At 46.5% G+C, this 22,810-nt stretch overlaps 1 protein-coding gene across 1 annotated transcript in view; it reads right to left on the reverse strand.

Moving 5' to 3' along the window:
• The window catches only part of FRMD6 (FERM domain containing 6), a 60,125-nt gene extending 49,657 nt beyond the window's left edge, over positions 1 to 10,468 (reverse strand). The window contains exons 1-2 of the mRNA XM_069738935.1: positions 10,297 to 10,468; positions 10,030 to 10,170 (exon numbers count right to left, since the gene is read on the reverse strand). The gene's annotated coding sequence lies outside the window, so the exon portion shown is untranslated. The remainder of the gene's footprint in view (positions 1 to 10,029; positions 10,171 to 10,296) is intronic.
• Between the last annotated feature and the right edge of the window lie 12,342 nt (positions 10,469 to 22,810).

A 22,810-nucleotide genomic window follows, 5' to 3' on the forward strand; every position in this document is an offset into this window, starting at 1 on the left:
AGACAGGTTGTGGATGGCTTTGTACGTCATGGTTAGGGTTTTGTAGTGGAGTCTCTGGACAATGGGGAGCCAGTGAAGGGATTGACAGAGGGGAGAGGCCGGGGAATAGCGGGGGGGACAGGTGGATTAGTCGGGCAGCAGAGTTTAGAATAGATTGGAGGGGTGCGAGAGTGTTAGAGGGGAGGCCACAGAGCAGGAGGTTGCAGTAGTCAAGGCGAGAGATGAGGGCATGGACTAGGGTTTTTGCAGATTCATGGTTGAGGAATGAACGGATTCGTGAAATATTTTTGAGTTGAAGTCGGCAGGAAGTGGAAAGGGCTTGGATATGTGGTTTGAAGTACAGTGGGGCAAAAAAGTATTTAGTCAGTCAGCAATAGTGCAAGTTCCACCACTTAAAAAGATGAGAGGCGTCTGTAATTTACATCATAGGTAGACCTCAACTATGGGAGACAAACTGAGAAAAAAAAATCCAGAAAATCACATTGTCTGTTTTTTTAACATTTTATTTGCATATTATGGTGGAAAATAAGTATTTGGTCAGAAACAAACAATCAAGATTTCTGGCTCTCACAGACCTGTAACTTCTTCTTTAAGAGTCTCCTCTTTCCTCCACTCATTACCTGTAGTAATGGCACCTGTTTAAACTTGTTATCAGTATAAAAAGACACCTGTGCACACCCTCAAACAGTCTGACTCCAAACTCCACTATGGTGAAGACCAAAGAGCTGTGAAAGGACACCAGAAACAAAATTGTAGCCCTGCACCAGGCTGGGAAGACAATCTGCAATAGCCAACCAGCTTGGAGTGCAGAAATCAACAGCGGGAGCAATAATTAGAAAATGGAAGACATACAAGACCACTGATAATCTCCCTCGATCTGGGGCTCCACGCAAAATCCCACCCCGTGGGGTCAGAATGATCACAAGAACGGTGAGCAAAAATCCCAGAACCACGCGGGGGGACCTAGTGAATGAACTGCAGAGACCTGGGACCAATGTAACAAGGCCTACCATAAGTAACACACTACGCCACCATGGACTCAGATCCTGCAGTGCCAGACGTGTCCCACTGCTTAAGCCAGTACATGTCCGGGCCCGTCTGAAGTTTGCTAGAGAGCATTTGGATGATCCAGAGGAGTTTTGGGAGAATGTCCTATGGTCTGATGAAACCAAACTGAAACTGTTTGGTAGAAACACAACTTGTTGTGTTTGGAGGAAAAAGAATATTGAGTTGCATCCATCAAACACCATACCTACTGAAAAGCATGGTGGTGGAAACATCATGCTTTGGGGCTGTTTCTCTGCAAAGGGGCCAGGACGACTGATCCGGGTACATGAAAGAATGAATGGGGCCATGTATCGTGAGATTTTGAGTGCAAACCTCCTTCCATCAGCAAGGGCATTGAAGATGAAACGTGGCTGGGTCTTTCAACATGACAATGATCCAAAGCACACCGCCAGGGCAACGAAGGAGTGGCTTCGTAAGAAGCATTTCAAGGTCCTGGAGTGGCCTAGTCAGTCTCCAGATTTCAACCCTATAGAAAACCTTTGGAGGGAGTTGAAAGTCCGTGTTGCCAAGTGAAAAGCCAAAAACATCACTGCTCTAGAGGAGATCTGCATGGAGGAATGGGCCAACATACCAACAACAGTGTGTGGCAACCTTGTGAAGACTTACAGAAAACGTTTGACCTCTGTCATTGCCAACAAAGGATATATTACAAAGTATTGAGATGAAATTTTGTTTCTGACCAAATACTTATTTTCCACCATAATATGCAAATAAAATGTTAAAAAAACAGACAATGCGATTTTCTGGATTTTTTTTTCTCAGTTTGTCTCCCATAGTTGAGGTCTACCTATGATGTAAATTACAGACGCCTCTCATCTTTTTAAGTGGTGGAACTTGCACTATTGCTGACTGACTAAATACTTTTTTGCCCCACTGTATATACATTCAAACGCCAATTTCTCAGGAATGGATGATCAGACCAGTCATGTAAAGGTGTCGCTGGACTTGTCTGAGGCAAAGATTGGGGGGAGGCCCATTCCCTTAAGACTACACAATACCTAGAGGACACTTCTTTATGAAAAAGACCAAAAAAAAAAAAAACACCGCATAAAAAGAGCCCACAAAAAAGGAATTTTTCTATTCATTAGTAGTTAATATATGGCTGCACTATATCTTTGCTTTTCATACAGGATGGGTGTTTGCCAAGCCAAGTTTACCCTTAATAAATCATCCCCTCTGCCGTTGTGCATGGGACATTTGTCCTAAAAGGAGCCGCAAAATAGCCCAAAACATGGTGAGGGGTGAGGGTAAAAAGGAGTCTCTGGAATAGTTGTGAACTACAAGTTCCAGGATGTCTCCACAACCTCGGCCATATGTTTCTCTAGACATAAAAGCCATTCAGACATTTCTGCATACAAGAGATTGAAAGGGACAGGGGAATTGAAGGAAACTAAATCTTGTGGAGGACAATTCCAAGGACCTCCAACTACCCCCATCAGGCACTTTGCATATAAGATGCTGCATACCAGAAAATGTTTTCCTAAGAAAAGGACAGTTGTCCTCAATTTGACCTGGCCATTCCCTGGGGTCAGGTCCACAGCAGATCAATTGCCTCCAGAAAAGTGCCACTTTTCAGTAAGGACGGCTGAGATGAGACGGGAAGTGTATGAGATGTGAAGAAGTCTCATCCACATGCTGCAGATTTTTACATTTTCCCATCTTGTTAATATTTTTTTGCTACAGAAAGAGCAATTATTTGATGCAGATTTTCCCACCATTAACTTCTCGTTCTGAGGACCACCTGCTGATCGGCAGCAAAATCTGCGGGGGCAGAAAAAAAAAAAAAAAATAGTCCCAACTTTCAATCTTCTCCAGCTCCTACGATCCGGATAACATGTTGCATTGACGGATACAGGCTGTGCTAATAAAACATAAAAAGTGCTGAACACAAGCAGAACAATGTCACAACAACTTGTGGTGAATCTTCCGTTTGGAAGCCGCCACCATTTTACATGCAAAATGTATAAAAAAAAATAAAAAAACAACGACGTCCAGAAATATTTCAGAAACGACGTTTCAGGTAAAATGCAGCATAAACGATGCGAGTACATCCGCTTTTACCCAAACCATAGCGCGCCATGAAGACACGAGTCTAGGCTCCTCCACCACATTATCCGTAATCTCCATTTTGCTCAGAACCTGATGCTTCTTTCATCTCTTTCCCGCAGGTTCTACGCACTCAGGAGAGCGTCGCTTCTGTAATTGACCTCGTGCTGCAGTCGTGGATCACTGAAGACCAGCACTAGTCACACCGCCTCCTCACGCCGCCAGTTTAACATTGCAAAGTATAAGAGAAGATTTGTCATTTATTTCTTTATCCATCCGGGAAAAACACTGATGGAAAACATGGACTCGCGGACCGTACACTGATGGAAAACATGGACTCGCGGACCGTACACTGATGGAAAACATGGACTCGCGGACCGTACACTGATGGAAAACATGGACTCGCGGACCGTACACTGATGGAAAACATGGACTCGCGAACCGTACACTGATGGAAAACATGGACTCGCGAACCGTACACTGATGGAAAACATGGAGTCACGGACCATACACTGATGGAAAACATGGACTCGCGTACCTTACACTGATGGAAAACATGGACTCGCGTACCTTACACTGAAGGAAAACATGGACTCGCGGACCGTACACTGATGGAAAACATGGACTCACGGACAGCACACTGATGGAAAACATGGACTCACGGACCGTACACTGATGGAAAACATGGACTCACGGACCGCACACTGATGGAAAACATGGACTCACAGACCGCACACCGATGGAAAACATGGACTCACGGACGGCACACTGATGGAAAACATGGACTCACGGACGGCACACTGATGGAAAACATTTACTCACGGGACGTGCACTTATGGAAAACATGGACTCACAGACCGCACACCGATGGAAAACATGGACTCACGGACCGTACACTGATGACACCGATGGTAAACAAGAGACACACGGATGATTAAAAACGGACACAAAGACCGTACACTGATGACACCGCAACCATTTTTTTCGGTCTACCATAATGACCAGTGAACAGAAGTGACGCCGTTTGCAACATCACACATTTATTTTGAAAGCAATCTACAACGCTGAGATTCTGACTAAGGCGAAGGCCACTGTTGACAGGCAGTTTTACCACAAATGCTGCAGTTTTCGAATGCCTGTTTCCTCACGGTTTTGTCAGTAAACAACTACGGTAAGTAAGGCGGCCATCGTTCCATGTGTACGCTGTGCATCCATCAGTGTCTGAGCCCAGTTTCACTCCGTCCCGACCCGCTTGTCACATACGGCAACTATAACAAATCGATCCTATATTTACCAGGACGGAAAATATACAAGCTCGGCACCTCAGCTCCGGGAAACTGCGGCGCCTCAGCTAAGGGGAACCACGGCAGCATAACGCTGGATGTTAACCGCTTTGGGCAGTCACACATTTCCCAAGTGCAAACGCATGAAATTTCCTTGTATAGTCCAGAAAAAAATAATCTGGACTTTGAAGGACAAATTATAGAGAAAAAAAAAAAAATAACCCAAGGCTGAATTACTCATGGATGTAACTACTGCAATACTACAACTCTCAGCATGCCCTGCCAGCCTGCAGACAGATCATCAGACGTGGTAATGCCCACAGGCAGGAATCATACTGGCACATGGATAATGCACAAACTCTCAGCGCTACCAGATGCCGGATGTCGTCCTGCCCTTCTCCTCTTATTCCAGCTGCACCAGGGGATTTTATACAGGAGACCAGGGCAACTAGTCACATCCCGCACCTACTGTCATGTGTGACACCTTCAGCTACACACCTGTGCCAAATGCAGAAAGTTCTGCTCAACACACACAGCCCAGGGTGGACGACACATTGTAACAGTTCACATCCCTGAATATTGACAGGATGCAAATTCCACCAAGTATGACGGGCATACACCATATACTGCACCGCCAGGTATGTATGACGGGCATACACCATATACTGCACCGCCAGGTATGTATGACGGGCATACACCATACACTGCATCACCAGGTATGTATGACAGGCATACACCATATACTGCACCGCCAGGTATGTATGACGGGCATACACCATATACTACACCGCCAGGTATGTATGACGGGCATACACCATATACTGCACCGCCAGGTATGTATGACGGGCATACACCATACACTGCACCGCCAGGTATGTATGACGGGCATACACCATACACTGCACCACCAGGTATGTATGACAGGCATACACCATATACTGCACCGCCAGGTATGTATGACGGGCATACACCATATACTACACCGCCAGGTATGTATGACGGGCATACACCATATACTGCACCGCCAGGTATGTATGACGGGCATACACCATATACTGCACCGCCAGGTATGTATGACGGGCATACACCATACACTGCACCACCAGGTATGTATGACAGGCATACACCATATACTGCACCGCCAGGTATGTATGACGGGCATACACCATATACTACACCGCCAGGTATGTATGACGGGCATACACCATATACTACACCGCCAGGTATGTATGACGGGCATACACCATATACTACACCGCCAGGTATGTATGACGGGCATACACCATATACTACACCGCCAGGTATGTATGACGGGCATACACCATATACTGCACCGCCAGGTATGTATGACGGGCATACACCATATACTACACCGCCAGGTATGTATGACAGGCATACACCATATACTGCACCGCCAGGTATGTATGACGGGCATGCACCATATACTGCACCGCCAGGTATGTATGACGGGCATACACCATATACTGCACTGCCAGGTATGTATGACGGGCATACACCATACACTGCACCACCAGGTATGTATGACAGGCATACACCATATACTGCACCGCCAGGTACAGTACAGACCAAAAGTTTGGACACACCTTCTCATTTAAAGATTTTTCTGTATTTTCATGGCTATGAAAATTGTACATTCACACTGAAGGCATCAAAACTATGAATTAACATGTGAAATTATATACTTAACAAAAAAAGTGTGAAACAACTGAATTTATGTCTTATATTCTAGGTTCTTCAAAGTAGCCACATTTTGCTTTGATGACTGCTTTGCACACTCTTGGCATTCTCTTGATGAGCTTCAAGAGGTAGTCACTGGGAATGGTTTTCCAACAATCCTGAAGGAGTTCCCAGAGATGCTTAGCACTTGTTGGCCCTTTTGCCTTCACTCTGCGGTCCAGCTCACCCCAAACCATCTCGAGTGGGTTCCGGTCTGGTGACTGTGGAGGTCAGGTCACCTGTCGTAGCACCCCATCACTCTCCTTCTTGGTCAAATAGCCCTTACACAGCCTGGAGGTGTGTTTGGGGTCATTGTCCTGTTGAAAAATAAATGATGGTCCAACTAAATGCAAACCGGATGGAATAGCATGCCGCTGCAAGATGCTGTGGTAGCCATGCCAGGTCCAGTATGCCTTCAATTTTGAATAAATCCCCAACAGTGTCACCAGCAAAGCACCCCCACACCATCACACTTCCTCCTCCATGCTTCACGGTGGGAACCAGGCATGTAGAGTCCATCCGTTCACCTTTTCTGTGTCTCAAAAAGACACGGTGGTTGGAACCAAAGATCTCAAATTTGGACTCATCAGACCAAAGCACAGATTTCCACTTGTCTAATGTCCTTTCCTTGTGTTCTTTAGCCCAAACAAGTCTCTTCTGCTTGTTGCCTGTCCTTAGCAGTGGTTTCCTAGCAGCTATTTTACCATGAAGGCCTGCTGCACAAAGTCTCCTCTAAGGCTACGTTCACATTTGCATTGTGCGATGTTGCGTCGGAAACGCAACGCACAAAGCAAACAAAAACGCAACAAAACGCACGCTGAAACGCAGCGTTTTGCGACGCATGCGTCCTTTTTTGCCGAAATTTGGACGGAAAAAAAAATGCAACTTGCTGCGTTTTCTGCGCCCCATGCTTGCGGCAAAAAAACCGCATGCGTCGCAAAACGCAGCACAACGCATGTCCATGCGCCCCCCATGTTAGATATAGGGGCGCATGACGCATGCATCACCGCGGCTGCGCCCGACGCAACCGCGCAAAACGCTAATGTGAACGTAGCCTTAACAGTTGTTGTAGAGATGTGTCTGCTGCTAGAACTCTGTGTGGCATTGACCTGGTCTCTAATCTGAGCTGCTGTTAACCTGCGATTTCTGAGGCTGGTGACTCGGATAAACTTATCCTCAGAAGCAGAGGTGACTCTTGGTCTTCCTTTCCTGGGGCGGTCCTCATGTGAGCCAGTTTCTTTGTAGCGCTTGATGGTTTTTGCCACTGCACTTGGGGACACTTTTAAAGTTTGCCCAATTTTTTAGACTGACTGACCTCCATTTCTTAAAGTAATGATGGCCACTCGTTTTTCTTTATTAGCGGCTTTTTTCTTTTTTTTTTTTTTATTCTAACAGTCTATTCAGTAGGACTATCAGCTGTGCATCCACCAGACTTCTGCACAACGCAACTGATGGTCCCAACCCCATTTTTAAGGCAAGAAATCCCACTTATTATACCTGACAGGGCACACCTGTGAAGTGAAAAACATTCCCGGTGACTACCTCTTGAAGCTCATCAAGAGAATGCCAAGAGTGTGCAAAGCAGTCATCAAAGCAAAAGGTGGCTACTTTGAAGAACCTAGAATATAAGACATATTTTCAGTTGTTTCACACTTTTTTGTTAAGTATATAATTCCACGTGTTAATTCATAGTTTTGATGCCTTCAGTGTGAATGTACAATTTTCAAAGTCATGAAAATACAGAAAAATCTTTAAATGAGGTGTGTCCAAACTTTTGGTCTGTACTGTATGTATGACGGGCGCACACCATATGCTGCACCGCCAGGTATGTATGACGGGCGCACACCATATGCTGCACCGCCAGGTATGTATGACGGGCGCACACCATATGCTGCACCGCCAGGTATGTATGACGGGCGCACACCATATGCTGCACCGCCAGGTATGTATGACGGGCATACACCATATACTGCACCGCCAGATATCACATATCCAAGCCCTTTCCACTTCCTGCCGACTTCAACTCAAAAATATTTCACGAATCCGTTCATTCCTCAACCATGAATCTGCAAAAACCCTAGTCCATGCCCTCATCATCTCTCGCCTTGACTACTGCAACCTCCTGCTCTGTAGCCTCCCCTCTAACACTCTCGCACCCCTCCAATCTATTCTAAACTCTGCTGCCCGACTAATCCACCTGTCCCCCCGCTATTCCCCGGCCTCTCCCCTCTGTCAATCCCTGCACTGGCTCCCCATTACCCAGAGACTCCAGTACAAAACCCTAACCATGACGTACAAAGCCATCCACAACCTGTCTCCTCCATACATCTGTGACCTCGTCTCCCGGTACTTACCTACACGCAACCTCCGATCCTCACAAGATCTCCTTCTCTACTCCCCTCTTATCTCCTCTTCCCACAATCGTATACAAGATTTCTCTCGCGCATCACCCATACTCTGGAACTCTCTACCACAACACATCAGACTCTCGCCTACCATCGAAACCTTCAAAAAGAACCTGAAGACCTACCTCTTCCGACAAGCCTACAACCTGCAGTGACCACCGATCGACCAAACCGCTGCATGACCAGCTCTACCCTCGCCTACTGTATCCTCACCCATCCCTTGTAGATTGTGAGCCTTCGCGGGCAGGGTCCTCTCTCCCCCTGTACCAGTTATGACTTGTATTGTTTAAGATTATTGTACTTGTTTTATTATGTACACCCCTCCTCACATGTAAAGTGCCATGGAATAAATGGCGCTATAACAATAAATATTATTATTATTATTTATGACTGGCATACACCATATACTGCACCGCCAGGTATGCATGACGGGGACACACCGTATGCTGCACCGCCAGGTATGTATGATGGGCGTACACCGGGTGCTGCACTGACAGGTATGTATGACGGGCACACACTGAATTCTGCACCAACAAGTATTTATGGTGGGCACACACTGGGTGCTGCACCGACAAGCATGTATGATGGGTGCTGCACTGACAGGTATGTATGATGGGTGCTGCACTGACAGGCATGTATGATGGGTGCTGCACTGACAGGTATGTATGATGGGTGCACCCCAGGTGCTGCACTGCCAAGTATGTATGACGGGCACACACAATGCTGGACGAACAAGTATTTATGGTGGGCACACAGTGGGTGCTGCACCAAGAGCGCATTGTCCGGGGCATGGAGCAATCCCACAATTACTGTTTATGCAAAACTGTAGGGGAAGAGGTCATTAAATTTACACTATGCCTGATAAGGTGCTGAAAATATGGTATTGCACTGCAGATGTAGAAGAGCTGAATATGTCATCTGGCACAAATTATAGCAAGATCACAACATCGATCAAAGGGCATAATTCTGTATTTTGAATCTAAGAGTGGCTGATCCAGCTCTGCTACATCCCTGTATCCAGCTCTGCTACATCCCTGTATCCAGCTCTGCTGCAATGTAAATCATGAATAAATGAGGCACATACACAGCACGCCACTTTGTAACATGATGGAAATCCAGGGATGCTCTGCACTATAAGAGTATAGGCACAAAGTTAAATGACAAACCCAGCTCTACTACATCTGTATGAGTCCAGCACACAGCGCTGTCTAACAGCCTCAGCCCTGCTACATCTGTATATACCGGTGGCAATCATGGAAATTGTCAACACCTGGGTGTATCACAGGGGTGCATAAACTAATGCACAGAACACACCGCATTGTGCCAATCTATAGAGTTTATCGCGTCCTACAACTCACTCACGATATGACAGAGTCAGCTCTGCTACATCTCCGTGAATGCAGTGTAGTAATGTACAGGCATGTATTTGTCATAGGGGCGCATAGACTAATGCACATTACATGCAGAGTACTGGGATGCCAGCCACTTACCTATGTCCTGGCAGGGGCTGGATGGCTGCATGTCCGCCTGGAGAATCCCCGGTGCAGCCAGCAAAGGTTCACACCAAAGAGAACGGAAGAAAGTTGGAGTGAGGCAGAGCCCGAGCCTCCCTGCCGATCCACCGCCTGTGCCTCCCGATCCGCTGCCCCAGCCTCCTGATCGGCCGCCTGTGCCTCCCGATCTGCTGCCCCAGCCTCCCGATCCGCTGCCCCAGCCTCCTGATCGGCCGCCTGTGCCTCCCGATCTGCTGCCCCAGCCTCCCGATCCGCTGCCCCAGCCTCCTGATCGGCCGCCTGTGCCTCCCGATCTGCTGCCCCAGCCTCCCGATCCGCTGCCCCAGCCTCCTGATCGGCCGCCTGTGCCTCCCTGCCGATCCCCTGCCCAAACCAGTGTGAGCACTTCCACACTCCCACACTCCCAGATCCTCCTGATCGTCCCTCCCCCATTTCCTCCCTCCCAGATCTCAGCTCAGCTCTGGAATGAAAGCATATTGGTGCTGCTGCTGTTGATGATGATGATGTTGATGATTTTTTTTTTCTCTACTCCCTTTTTTTTGTACTTGCTTTATTAGAAAGGAACAAACACCCAGAAGAACTGAAAAAGAAACTTCTACGTTTCGAACAATAACAATGTACCAGTGGAACAGTCGCTCACGTTTGTCACTCAGGGGGATTAAAGACAATAAGAAAAAAACTGAAATGGACTGATAAAATGAGCAGAATTTCAGGATTAGAATTATTATGTTTTTAAAGGGGTTATCCAGGACTAGAGTTGAGCGACTTTTACTTTTTTAGGATGGAGTCGGGTTTCGCGAAACCCGACTTTCTCAAAAGTCGGGTCGGGTGAAATTGGCCGATTATTGTGAAATCGGCCGAAACACGAAACCCAATGCAAGTCAGTGGGAAATAAAAGTCGGCAGTGAGTGAAGGACAGGAAAACACCTACAGTGCCCATTTTAATACCAAAAACATCAATTCGTATTACTGAAGCTTGTCAATCTTAATTTACTTTATAAAAATAGTTAGGCATTGAAAACAGGGGCTCATTTGGCTAAAGTTGTGGGGGGGTAGGGCTGGCTCAAGATTTTCGTGGGCCCGGGAAACGCGGAATACGTCACGGCGGTGGAGCAGGGAGAGGTAAGTATTTCAACTTTGCAAGTGCTGCAATCCTGAGCAAGCAGGGGGGGGGCCACTAGCTGGCACTGGCACAGGGCCCCTCATAGTATGGCGGTGTGTTTGACGGCAGGTGGCGCCTCCCACTGCCAGAGACACTTTTGCGTACTATGAGGGGCCCTGTGCCAGTGCCAACTAGTGGGCCCCACTGCTTGCTCAGGATTGCAGCACTTGCAAAGTTGAAATACTTACCTCTCCCTGCCTGATGAAGGAACCTGCACTTTCATCTGCACCTTCCTCTTTGTCCCCGTGTAAGGTGGTATAGTATGCGGGAAGGGGAACCTGACTTTCAGCAGGGTCAGATTCTGGCTGTGTAGAGTGCAAGGGGAATGTAGTGGTCTGGGTCAATCTACCAGCAGACTCATCTAGCAGTGGCTGCCCAATGGGCAGGATGAGGAGGAAACACAGATATAGGCCCAAATAATAAAGTAGGCTAAATGCAGTTCAAAAGTGGTAACAGGACTAAACAGGCGGCATTGCTTTGTTCAGTGGAGGACAACTGTAATGAGCGGCAGACACAGTAGGCCCAAGTAATAAAGTGGGCCAAATGCAGTTCAAAATTGGTAACAGGAGTAAACAGGCGGCTCAGCTTTGTTCAGTGGAGGAGAACAACAAGCAGCGGCAGACACCGTTAGTAGGCCCAACCAAACAAGTAGGCCAAATGCAGTTTAATATCCGAAACAGGATGAAAATTGAGGTCAGCTTTGTACAGTTGAAAAAGAACAACAAGCAGCGGCAGACACCGTTAGTAGGTCCAACCAAACAAGTAGGCCAAATGCAGTTTAATATCTGAAACAGGATGAAAATTGAGGCTCAGCTTTGTTCAGTGGAGGAGAAAAGCAAGGAGCAGCAGACACCGTTAGTAGGCCCAACCAAACAAGTAGGCCAAATGCAGTTTAATATCTGAAACAGGATGAAAATTGAGGCTCAGCTTTGTACAATTGAAGGAGAACAACAAGCAGCGGCAGACACCGCTAGTAGGCCCAACCAAACATGTAGGCCAAATGCAGTTTAATATCCAAAACAGGATGAAAATTAAGGCTCAGCTTTGTTCAGTGGAGGAGAAAAGCAAGGAGCGGCAGACACCGTTAGTAGGCCAGGCCAAATGCAGTTTAGTATCTGAAACAGGATGAAAATTGAGGCTCAGCTTTGTTCAGTGGAGGAGAACAACAAGCAGCGGCAGACACCGTTAGTAGGCCCAACCAAACAAGTAGGCAAAATGCAGTTTAATATCTGAAACAGGATGAAAATTGAGGCTCAGCTTTGTTCAGTGGAGGAGAAAACAAGGAGCGGAAGACACCGTTAGTAGGCCCTCTCCCTATGCTAAGATCGGCAGAAGTAAGATGGCGGTCGGCGTGCACGCCCCTTTATAGCCCCTGTGACGCCACAGAAAGAAAGCCAATCACTAATGACCTTCTCTAAGATGGTGGGGACCGAGACCTATGTTATCACGCTGCCCACACTCTGCGTCCGCCTTTATTGGATGAGAAATGGCGCTGAAAGCGTCATGCGAAACGCGACTTTGGCGCGTAGATTGCTGACCTCATGGCCGATCCCACACTAGGATCCGGTCGGGTTTCACAAAACCTGACTTTGCCAAAAGTCGGCGATTTTTGAAATTGTCCGATCCGTTTCGCTCAACCCTATCCAGGACTATTTAATTTTTTGCTGCGGACCAAGAACAATCACAGTTCCTGAGCTCTGCTGACGTCATGCTGCTGACAGTCGGCTCCCCACTGCCTAACTGCGGGGAGCTGATTGTGTCAATCAGCAGGACATCGGCAGTCACAGCAGAGCTGATCTGTTGAAGTGGAGCAACTGAATCGCCGAGTAGTATATGCAGGTTGTTGCCTCAGTTTTTAGGTCCATAGCTGTCCTGGACATCTCCTTTAAAAGTGAATTTGTCAGCAGAAATTCACTATTTATTTGTGCATGTAGCTCTTTCTAAGACAAGTCTAGCAATAACTTTACATGGCCGGTCCCTTACTGCAAAATCAGCTTTGAACGGATATGCAAATGAGGCTGAAGAGCTATGAGTAGATCTGAAGGTCTCCGTCACACCAGCTCTATTCTCCAACCAGTGCCACCTCCTCCTTCTTGATTGATGGCTCCTTTGCCTGAAGTCACACAGCATAGATGTTATCAGTGAAGTAGGAGGAAGCAGCACTGGAAGTAGAAGCTGCACATGACTGCAGGATCAGACTACACAGGATTTGTTTGTAGTCTGTAACCATGGAGACACCCAGGTTCACAAACCTGCTCAGCTTGTGTTACAGAGCAGCAGTGTAAAGCATGGGGAACAATATAGGACCCCGATTTGTGGCTTCAGACTCTAATTTGAATGTTATATATATTTATGTTTACAAATATCTGAGATACAGAAAGTAAATGTTTACACAAAACATTATTACTATTTGTACAGACTTCACTAATGAAAATAAATAATCGAACCAAGCGTAACCCAGAAAAGAGCAAATCCATCTACAGGAAATGTAACCTCATAGCAATGTAGCCGAAGCCGCAGTCAATCGTTATCAGGTCGCCCAAGTTATGGCATCCTTGTAGATTCAGATGACAAATTCAGCTCTGCTACAACTGAAGTAAAAAAAAAAGAGAAATCTTCCTTCTCCCCTGTGACACTTTGTGGCAGCAGGTTTCAGCTGTGATTCTTTGACAAGGGAACAATGTCTCCGCCTCCCTCCTAGTAATTCCACACATGCCAGCAATTCTTGTGACCATCAATGAAGGAGCTGGAGTCTCCCCAGGGTGCTAACAATTAATAACTGCAGTATTGAGGGGGCATGGAGACTTATAGACGCCCAGTCTATCATCTGTGATCACTGTCTGAAATTCGAGGGCAAATTGCAATATGAATAAAGTGCAGGGCTGCTGTTTGGCTTCCAAAATGAAAGGGCTAATAATTACTACATCCCGGCCACTAAATCTAATATCTAAAAATTAACTAATAAACTAGACGACTCAAGGGCGGTCCAACACCTCGCGCGCCTCTAATATAAAGTTAGCGCCCACACTAGTGCCAACTAGCGAATCATTTTGCTTTTCGAAGGCTGGTCTCGCAAGCCGGACAACGAAAGGGGAACGACTTGATCACGTTTCTGGTGAATCTGCCTAGACGAGGGTCATTAGGTAAAATGATCCCACAATTTTGGACTCATGGCATCACCTTTCTTCAGGAGCACATAACGCCCCAGCTTCCTGATTTCTGACACTTTGTGTGATGGCAAGGCTGCATCACTTATGCTCTCCTACACAGCTTTAGGCTATGTGCACACGTTGCGGATTAGCCTTAGGAATTTCTGGTGCGGATTCTGCCTCCTGGCAGAAAGCCATTTTACATTCACTGAGGTTGAACAGATCAGAAAAAGCTTTGATCGCATGTTTCCCTTTTTTGTGATGGAACAGATTGAACTGGGAGCTAGTTGTCTCTCCGCTACCTTCAGATCCAAACAAACACGAGTACCCTCATCCTAATTAACCCTTCCATGCTCCACACAAAACAATGACGGAAGCTTATTATTAGTCTTGCGATTTGAAATAGCATGCAACACTGAGCTCATGGGGGAAATATGGCTGAGTCTTATGACCGACCGTGAGTTCCTGGAATACTTTCTGGCCAGGTCTTTTTATAGTCAAGGCAGTACATGTGAGATAAAAGCAAAGTTGCCAACTTTTAAGAAATAACATAGAGGAAACTCTTAAACGGGTTGTCCAGGATTTTAATATTGATGACCTATCCTTAGGATACTTTCTTAATGTTTGATCCCTGGCGGTGTGACCCCCGACACCCCTGCTGTTCCCGGTGTTGGCAGAGACTGGAACTGCTCAGTTATAGAGCTGCTCTTTCTACTGATACTTGCCGTGGCCGGGTACTGCACCCTATTGATTTGAGTAGGGGGTGCATGTGCAGTACCCAGCCGTGACCACTAGTCAACAGTGCTGTGCAGCTCAATAACTGAGCAGTTCCGGCCACCGTTAACACCGGGAACAGCTGATCGGCGGGGTGCCAGATGTTTCACCCCCAAACAGACATTGATGACCTATCGTAAGTTGTGAGGCACCCAAAAGAGCTAAGATGCTTACCCCAAAATCAGGACTTTGTCTGTGCAGCCCCTGTAAGCGTAAAAGGGGGATGGATATAGGAATGGATGCATCGCTCAAATCCCCTTTCCCCAAGTTATTATCTTGTGGAGATACTGAAGTAGGGTCTCTACTGAATTCAATCTGTAAAATTCTTATGTACACTCAGGATATGTGGTCGCAGGGTTCACACACAGTAGACTCTCAATTTTGGGATATATTGTGGAGATAATTCTTAAATTGTGTGGTGCTGCAAATTTTAAAATCGACAGCATGAAACATTTTTTCTACAAATTTTCATTCTCACGATGCAAAAGTTGAAATGTGTAGTGAATTTCTGCAACAGAAATTCTGCAGCAAATCTGAGCTGCGTGCACATAACCCTGAATTCAAAGATTACAAAATTAAAGAGTTTTTAGAGCCTCATTAGGCTAAGAAGATAAAAGGTTTTCTCGCTGCTGCCAGGACAGGGAGACGTAGTAATTAATATGAATGGGTAATTACCTGTGTTGTGGCAGGTGCTTTGTAAAAACCGCTGAACGCTCAACAAGCAAATGACAGCGCAGCACTTGATAAGCATCTTCTTCCCCCTACACTGGGCGCATTTCAAGTATCCGAAATTGTACTCACTAAGAATAGCTCTCAGGTATAAATTCACCAGGTGCCTGTATAAGTAAGCTGAGGGGGAGCCCAATATGTGTTACCCTGAGGGCCACATGCAGATGTGACAGGTAGAGTCCCCTGACAAAGCCTGTATGGCGGAACATTATCCTGTTTTTCCTGTTTGATCCCCTTGTTTCTCCCAGAGATAAGCAGTGAAAGAAGTATATGGCAGCTACTTATCTCTCACAGCATGTTAATTTGGCTCAATTGAATTATCATTTAATGATAAGTAGTGGTCGACAGAGATCCAAGCTACATTTATGCCAACCAATGGATAGAAAAAATGATTGGAGAACATAATATGCAAATTGGAAAGTAAGTGGTTACTAACAAATCAAACACAATATATAAGTGGCACCCAAAGTAGATACATGGACATGTGCAGGACTACTGCATAATTCAATAAGAAACAAACTGAGCGGACAAAAGCAGTTTTAGGCCATGTTCACACAGTGCGTTTTTTACCGCGGAACCGCGGCGGTTTTGCCGCTGCGGTTCCGCGGCTGTTTTCCATGCAGGGTACAGTACACTGTACCCTATGGAAAACAGGACACACTGTGCACATGGTCCGGAAATTGTAAAAAAAAAGACGCGCTGAATAGCTCCCGGAAAAAAGAAGGAGCATGTCAATTCTTTTTCCGGAGCCGCAGCGGTTCTGCACCCATAGACCTCCATTGTCAGGTCCAAACCGCAGTAAAACCCGCAGATCAAAAATATATCTGCGGGTTTTACTGCGGTTTGATGTGCAGAACCGCTGCAGCAGGAAGTGCGGGGAGCGGGCGGAAGTGCGTGGGCGGAGTGTGGCTGCCCCCCCCGTGCTCCGATCCCGCCCCCCCGTGCTCCGATGCCCCCCCCCAGTGCTCCGATGCCCCCCCCCAGTGCTCTGATGCCCCCCCCGTGCCCTAATCTCCCCCCCTTATACTCACCCGGCGTCCCGGTGTCCGTCCGGCCGTCTTCTCCCTGGGCGCCGCCATCTTGCAAAATGGCGGGCGCATGCGCAGTGCGCCCGCCGAATCTGCCGGCCGGCAGATATGGCGGGCGCATGCGCAGTGCGCCCGCCGAATCTGCCGGCCGGCAGATTCGTTCCAAAGTGCATTTTGATCACTGAGATATAACCTATCTCAGTGATCAAAATAAAAAAATAGTAAATGACACCCCCCCCCCTTTGTCACCCCCATAGGTAGGGACAATAAAAAAAATAAAGAATTTTTTTTTTTTTTTTTTTTCACTAAGGTTAGAATAGGGGTAGGGGTAGGGTTAGGGGTAGGGTTAGGGGTAGGGTTAGGGGTAGGGTTAGGGGTAGGGTTAGGGTTAGGGGTAGGGTTAGGGGTAGGGTTAGGGGTAGGGTTAGGGTTAGGGGTAGGGTTAGGGGTAGGGTTAGGGTTAGGGGTAGGGTTAGGGGTAGGGGTAGGGTTAGGGTATTTTCAGCCATTTTAACCCTAAAAAAATTCCTAGAAAACACACAGACTCTGGCTAGAAAACTGCATCAAAAAAACGCATCAAAAAACGCATCAAAAAACGCATCAAAAACGGACCAAAAAAGGACCAAAAAAAGGACCTGCGTTTTCTGCCAAGAGCTGCAGTTTTTTAAAAAACAGTCAGGAAAAAAAAAGGATGGAAATCCTGAACGTGTGAACATACCCTTATAGTCCAGATAAATAGGTAGAAAAAACTATTTAATAATAAACAGATAAAAGGCATAGCAGGAGTGTATCATGACAACCAAGCAGCATATAGACAAGGGACGGTAAACAGCATGAGGATTTGGTATTGTATAGTGTGTAAATAAATAAATACACAAACAACACCACCAATAGTAACATAGATCAGAATAGGTCAGTAAACACCATATTTATCAAATAAAGCATGTACATATAATTGCATGCACAGACCTAATATCACTATACAGTCAATGGTATAGATTGGAGGTGAACATACCAAGTGATCAGAGGTTCCGAGCCTCACGCCGTCACCAACCCACCCCAACGCGCGTTTCGGAAAGATTTCTTCATCAGGGGGCCAACTGTTGTGAATTCTGTGGCCAAGCTCCCTCCTGTGGTCATGAGTGGTACTGTGGCTGGTTCTGTCTATAAGCTTCCTTTGGTGGATGAGAGTGGTACTGCGGCTTCTGAGTTTCCTTCCTCAGGTGATGAGGTTAGGTCGTTAGGTGCTGCTCTATTTAACTCCACCTGGTGCTTTGATCCTGGCCTCCAGTCAATTGTTCTAGTATTGGTCTTGCTTCCTCCTGGATCGTTCCTGTGGCCTCTCTATCCTGCATAAGCTAAGTTCTGCTTGTGTTATTTTTTGTTTGCTATATTTTCTGTCCAGCTTGCTATTTTGGTTTTTCTTGCTTACTGGAAGCTCTGAGACGCAGAGGGAGCACCTCCGTACCGTTAGTCGGTGCGGAGGGTCTTTTTGCCCCTCTGCGTGGTTGTTTGTAGGTTTTTGTGTTGACCGCAAAGCTATCTTTTCTATCCTCGGTCTATTCAGTAAGTCGGGCCTCACTTTGCTAAATCTATTTCATCTCTGTGTTTGTATTTCGTCTTTACTCACAGCCATTATATGTGGGGGGCTGCCTTTTCCTTTGGGGAATTTCTCTGAGGCAAGGTAGGCTTTTTTTTCTATCTTCAGGGCTAGTTAGTTTCTCAGGCTGTGCTGAGTTGCATAGGGAGCGTTAGGCGCAATCCACGGCTACCTCTAGTGTGGTGTGTTAGGATTAGGGATTGCGGTCAGCAGAGTTCCCACGTCTCAGAGCTCGTCCTTTGTTTTTGGTAATTGTCAGGTCACTTTGTGTGCTCAGTACCTCTATGTCCATTGTGGTTCTGAATTACCTGTTCATAACAGTACTGGAGGCCCAAAGTACTAATGCTTCTCAATAGAGGGAAAAGAGAAGTTCTGAGACCATTTTTTTTTCTTTGCACTGTGTTCTGTCTCTCTATTCCCCATTACATCAAGGTGGTTCAGAACACAGGTGTGGACATGGACATTCAAGGTCTGTTCTCTTTGATGGATAATCTCGCTATAAATGTACAGAATATTCAAGATTTAGTGGTTCAGAATCCTATGTTGGAACCTAAGATTCCTATTCCTGAGTTATTTTCTGGCGATAGAGCAAAGTTTTTGAATTTTAAAAATAATTGTAAACTATTTCTGGCTCTGAAACCCCGCTCCTCTGGTGATCCAGTTCAACAAGTTAAGATCATTATTTTTTTTTTTGTGGCCAAGAAGGATGGTTCGCTGAGACCTTGTATTGATTACCGCCTTCTAAATAAAATTACGGTCAAATTTCAGTACCCCTTGCCGCTGCTGTCTGATTTGTTTGCTCGGATTAAGGGGGCTAGTTGGTTCACCAAGATAGATCTTCGTGGTGCGTATAATCTTGTGCGTATCAAACGGGGCGATGAATGGAAAACAGCATTTAATACGCCGAAGGCCATTTTGAGTACCTGGTTATGCCATTCGGGCTTTCTAATGCTCCATCAGTGTTTCAGTCCTTTATGCATGACATCTTCCGAGAGTACCTGGATAAATTCCTGATTGTATACTTGGATGATATTTTGGTCTTCTCGGATGATTGGGAGTCTCATGTGAAGCAGGTCAGAATGGTGTTCCAGGTCCTGCGTGCTAATTCTTTGTTTGTGAAGGAATGTGTCTCTTTGGTGTTCAGAAGATTTCATTTTTGGGGTTCATTTTTTCTCCTTCTACTATCGAGATGGACCCTGTTAAAGTTCAGGCCATTTATGATTGGACTCAGCCAACATCTCTGAAGAGTCTGCAGAAGTTCCTGGGCTTTGCTAATTTTTATCGTCGCTTCATCGCTAATTTTTCTAGCATTGCTAAACCGTTGACTGATTTAACCAAGAAGGGTGCTGATGTGGTCAATTGGTCTTCTGCTGCTGTGGAAGCTTTTCAGGAGTTGAAGCGACGTTTTTCTTCTGCCCCTGTGTTGTGCCAACCAGATGTTTCGCTTCCGTTCCAGGTCGAGGTTGATGCTTCCGAAATTGGAGCAGGGGCTGTTTTGTCGCAGAGAGGTTCTGATTGCTCGGTGATGAAACTATGCGCCTTCTTTTCCAGGAAATTTTCGCCTGCTGAGCGAAATTATGATGTTGGCAATCGAGAGTTGCTAGCCATGAAGTGGGCATTCGAAGAGTGGTGTCATTGGCTTGAAGGAGCTAAGCATCGCGTGGTGGTCTTGACTGATCACAAAAACTTGACTTATCTCGAGTCTGCCAAACGGTTGAATCCTAGACAGGCTCGTTGGTCGCTGTTTTTCTCCCATTTTGACTTTGTGGTTTCGTACCTTCCGGGCTCTAAAAATGTGAAGGCGGATGCCCTGTCTAGGAGTTTTGTGCCCGATTCTCCGGGTTTGTCTGAGCCGGCGGGTATTCTCAAAGAGGGGGTAATTTTGTCTGCCATCTCCCCTGATTTGCGGCGGGTGCTGCAAAAATTTCAGGCTAATAGACCTGACCGTTGCCCAGCGGAGAAACTGTTTGTCTCTGATAGGTGGACGAATAAAGTTATCTCTGAGGTTCATTGTTCGGTGTTGGCTGGTCATCCTGGAATCTTTGGTACCAGAGAGTTGGTGGCTAGATCCTTTTGGTGGCCGTCTCTGTCGCGGGATGTGCGTTCTTTGGTGCAGTCCTGTGGGATTTGTGCTCGGGCTAAGCCCTGCTGTTCTCGTGCCAGTGGGTTGCTTTTGCCCTTGCCGGTCCCGAAGAGGCCTTGGACGCATATCTCTATGGATTTTATTTCGGATCTCCCCGTCTCTCAAAGAATGTCGGTCATTTGGGTGGTTTGTGATCGCTTCTCTAAGATGGTCCATTTGGTGCCCTTGTCTAAATTGCCTTCCTCCTCTGATTTGGTGCCATTGTTTTTTCAGCATGTGGTTCGTTTACATGGCATTCCAGAGAACATCGTTTCTGACAGAGGTTCCCAGTTTGTTTCGAGGTTTTGGCGAGCCTTTTGTGCTAGGATGGGCATTGATTTGTCTTTTTCCTCGGCTGTCCATCCTCAGACAAATGGCCAGACTGAACGAACCAATCAGACCTTGGAGACATATCTGAGATGTTTTGTTTCTGCTGATCAGGATGATTGGGTGTCCTTTTTGCCTTTGGCTGAGTTCGCCCTTAATAATCGGGCCAGCTCGGCTACTTTGGTTTCGCCGTTTTTCTGCAATTCTGGGTTCCACCCTCGTTTCTCTTCAGGGCAGGTTGAGTCTTCGGACTGTCCTGGTGTGGATACTGTGGTGGATAGGTTGCAGCAGATTTGGACTCATGTAGTGGACAATCTGACTTTGTCCCAGGAGAAGGCTCAACGTTTCGCTAACCGCAGGCGCTGTGTGGGTCCCCGACTTCGTGTTGGGGATTTGGTTTAGTTGTCATCTCGTTATATTCCTATGAAGGTTTCCTCTCCTAAATTTAAGCCTCGTTTCATTGGTCCATATAGGATTTCTGAGGTTCTTAATCCTGTGTCTTTTCGTTTGACTCTTCCGGCTTCTTTTTCCATCCATAACGTGTTCCATAGGTCATTGTTGCGGAGATACGTGGCACCTGTGGTTCCATCTATTGATCCTCCTGCTCCGGTTTTGGTTGAAGGGGAGTTGGAGTATATTGTGGAGAAGATTTTGGATTCTCGTGTTTTGAGACGGAAACTCCAGTATCTGGTTAAGTGGAAAGGTTATGGTCAGGAAGATAATTCCTGGGTCTTTGCCTCTGATGTCCATGCTGCCGATCTGGTTCGTGCCTTTCATGTGGCTCATCCTGGTCGGCCTGGGGGCTCTGGTGAGGGTTCGGTGACCCCTCCTCAAGGGGGGGGTACTGTTGTGAATTCTGTGGCCAAGCTCCCTCCTGTGGTCATGAGTGGTACTGCGGCTGGTTCTGTCTATAAGCTTCCTTTGGTGGATGAGAGTGGTACTGCGGCTTCTGAGTTTCCTTCCTCAGGTGATGAGGTTAGGTCGTTAGGTGCTGCTCTATTTAACTCCACCTGGTGCTTTGATCCTGGCCTCCAGTCAATGTTCTAGTATTGGTCTTGCTTCCTCCTGGATCGTTCCTGTGGCCTCTCTATCCTGCATATGCTAAGTTCTGCTTGTGTTATTTTTTGTTTGCTATATTTTCTGTCCAGCTTGCTATTTTGGTTTTTCTTGCTTGCTGGAAGCTCTGAGACGCAGAGGGAGCACCTCCGTACCGTTAGTCGGTGCGGAGGGTCTTTTTGCCCCTCTGCGTGGTTGTTTGTAGGTTTTTGTGTTGACCGCAAAGCTATCTTTCCTATCCTCGGTCTATTCAGTAAGTCGGGCCTCACTTTGCTAAATCTATTTCATCTCTGTGTTTGTATTTCATCTTTACTCACAGTCATTATATGTGGGGGGCTGCCTTTTCCTTTGGGGAATTTCTCTGAGGCAAGGTAGGCTTTTTTTTCTATCTTCAGGGCTAGTTAGTTTCTCAGGCTGTGCCGAGTTGCATAGGGAGCGTTAGGCGCAATCCACGGCTACCTCTAGTGTGGTGTGTTAGGATTAGGGATTGCGGTCAGCAGAGTTCCCACGTCTCAGAGCTCGTCCTTTGTTTTTGGTAATTGTCAGGTCACTTTGTGTGCTCAGTACCTCTATGTCCATTGTGGTTCTGAATTACTTGTTCATAACAGCCAACCATTAGCATGTAACTATGTGTCATTGCACATGATATTTATGAAAAGACTCAATTTTTCCAGCACTGACCCATATTTTTAGGACTTCTGCCTTTTGCCCTAGCACCTGGATATCAGCTTCCGGGCCAGATTTTGACTGATGACTGCCCGTTTTCATCTCATCAGGGATTGGAGTTTATCACTGTTTCTTGGTTTTGTG

The sequence above is a fragment of the Ranitomeya imitator genome, chromosome 1 (genome assembly GCF_032444005.1).
Source record: "Ranitomeya imitator isolate aRanImi1 chromosome 1, aRanImi1.pri, whole genome shotgun sequence".
In the NCBI taxonomy this organism is placed as follows: Eukaryota; Metazoa; Chordata; class Amphibia; order Anura; family Dendrobatidae; genus Ranitomeya; species Ranitomeya imitator.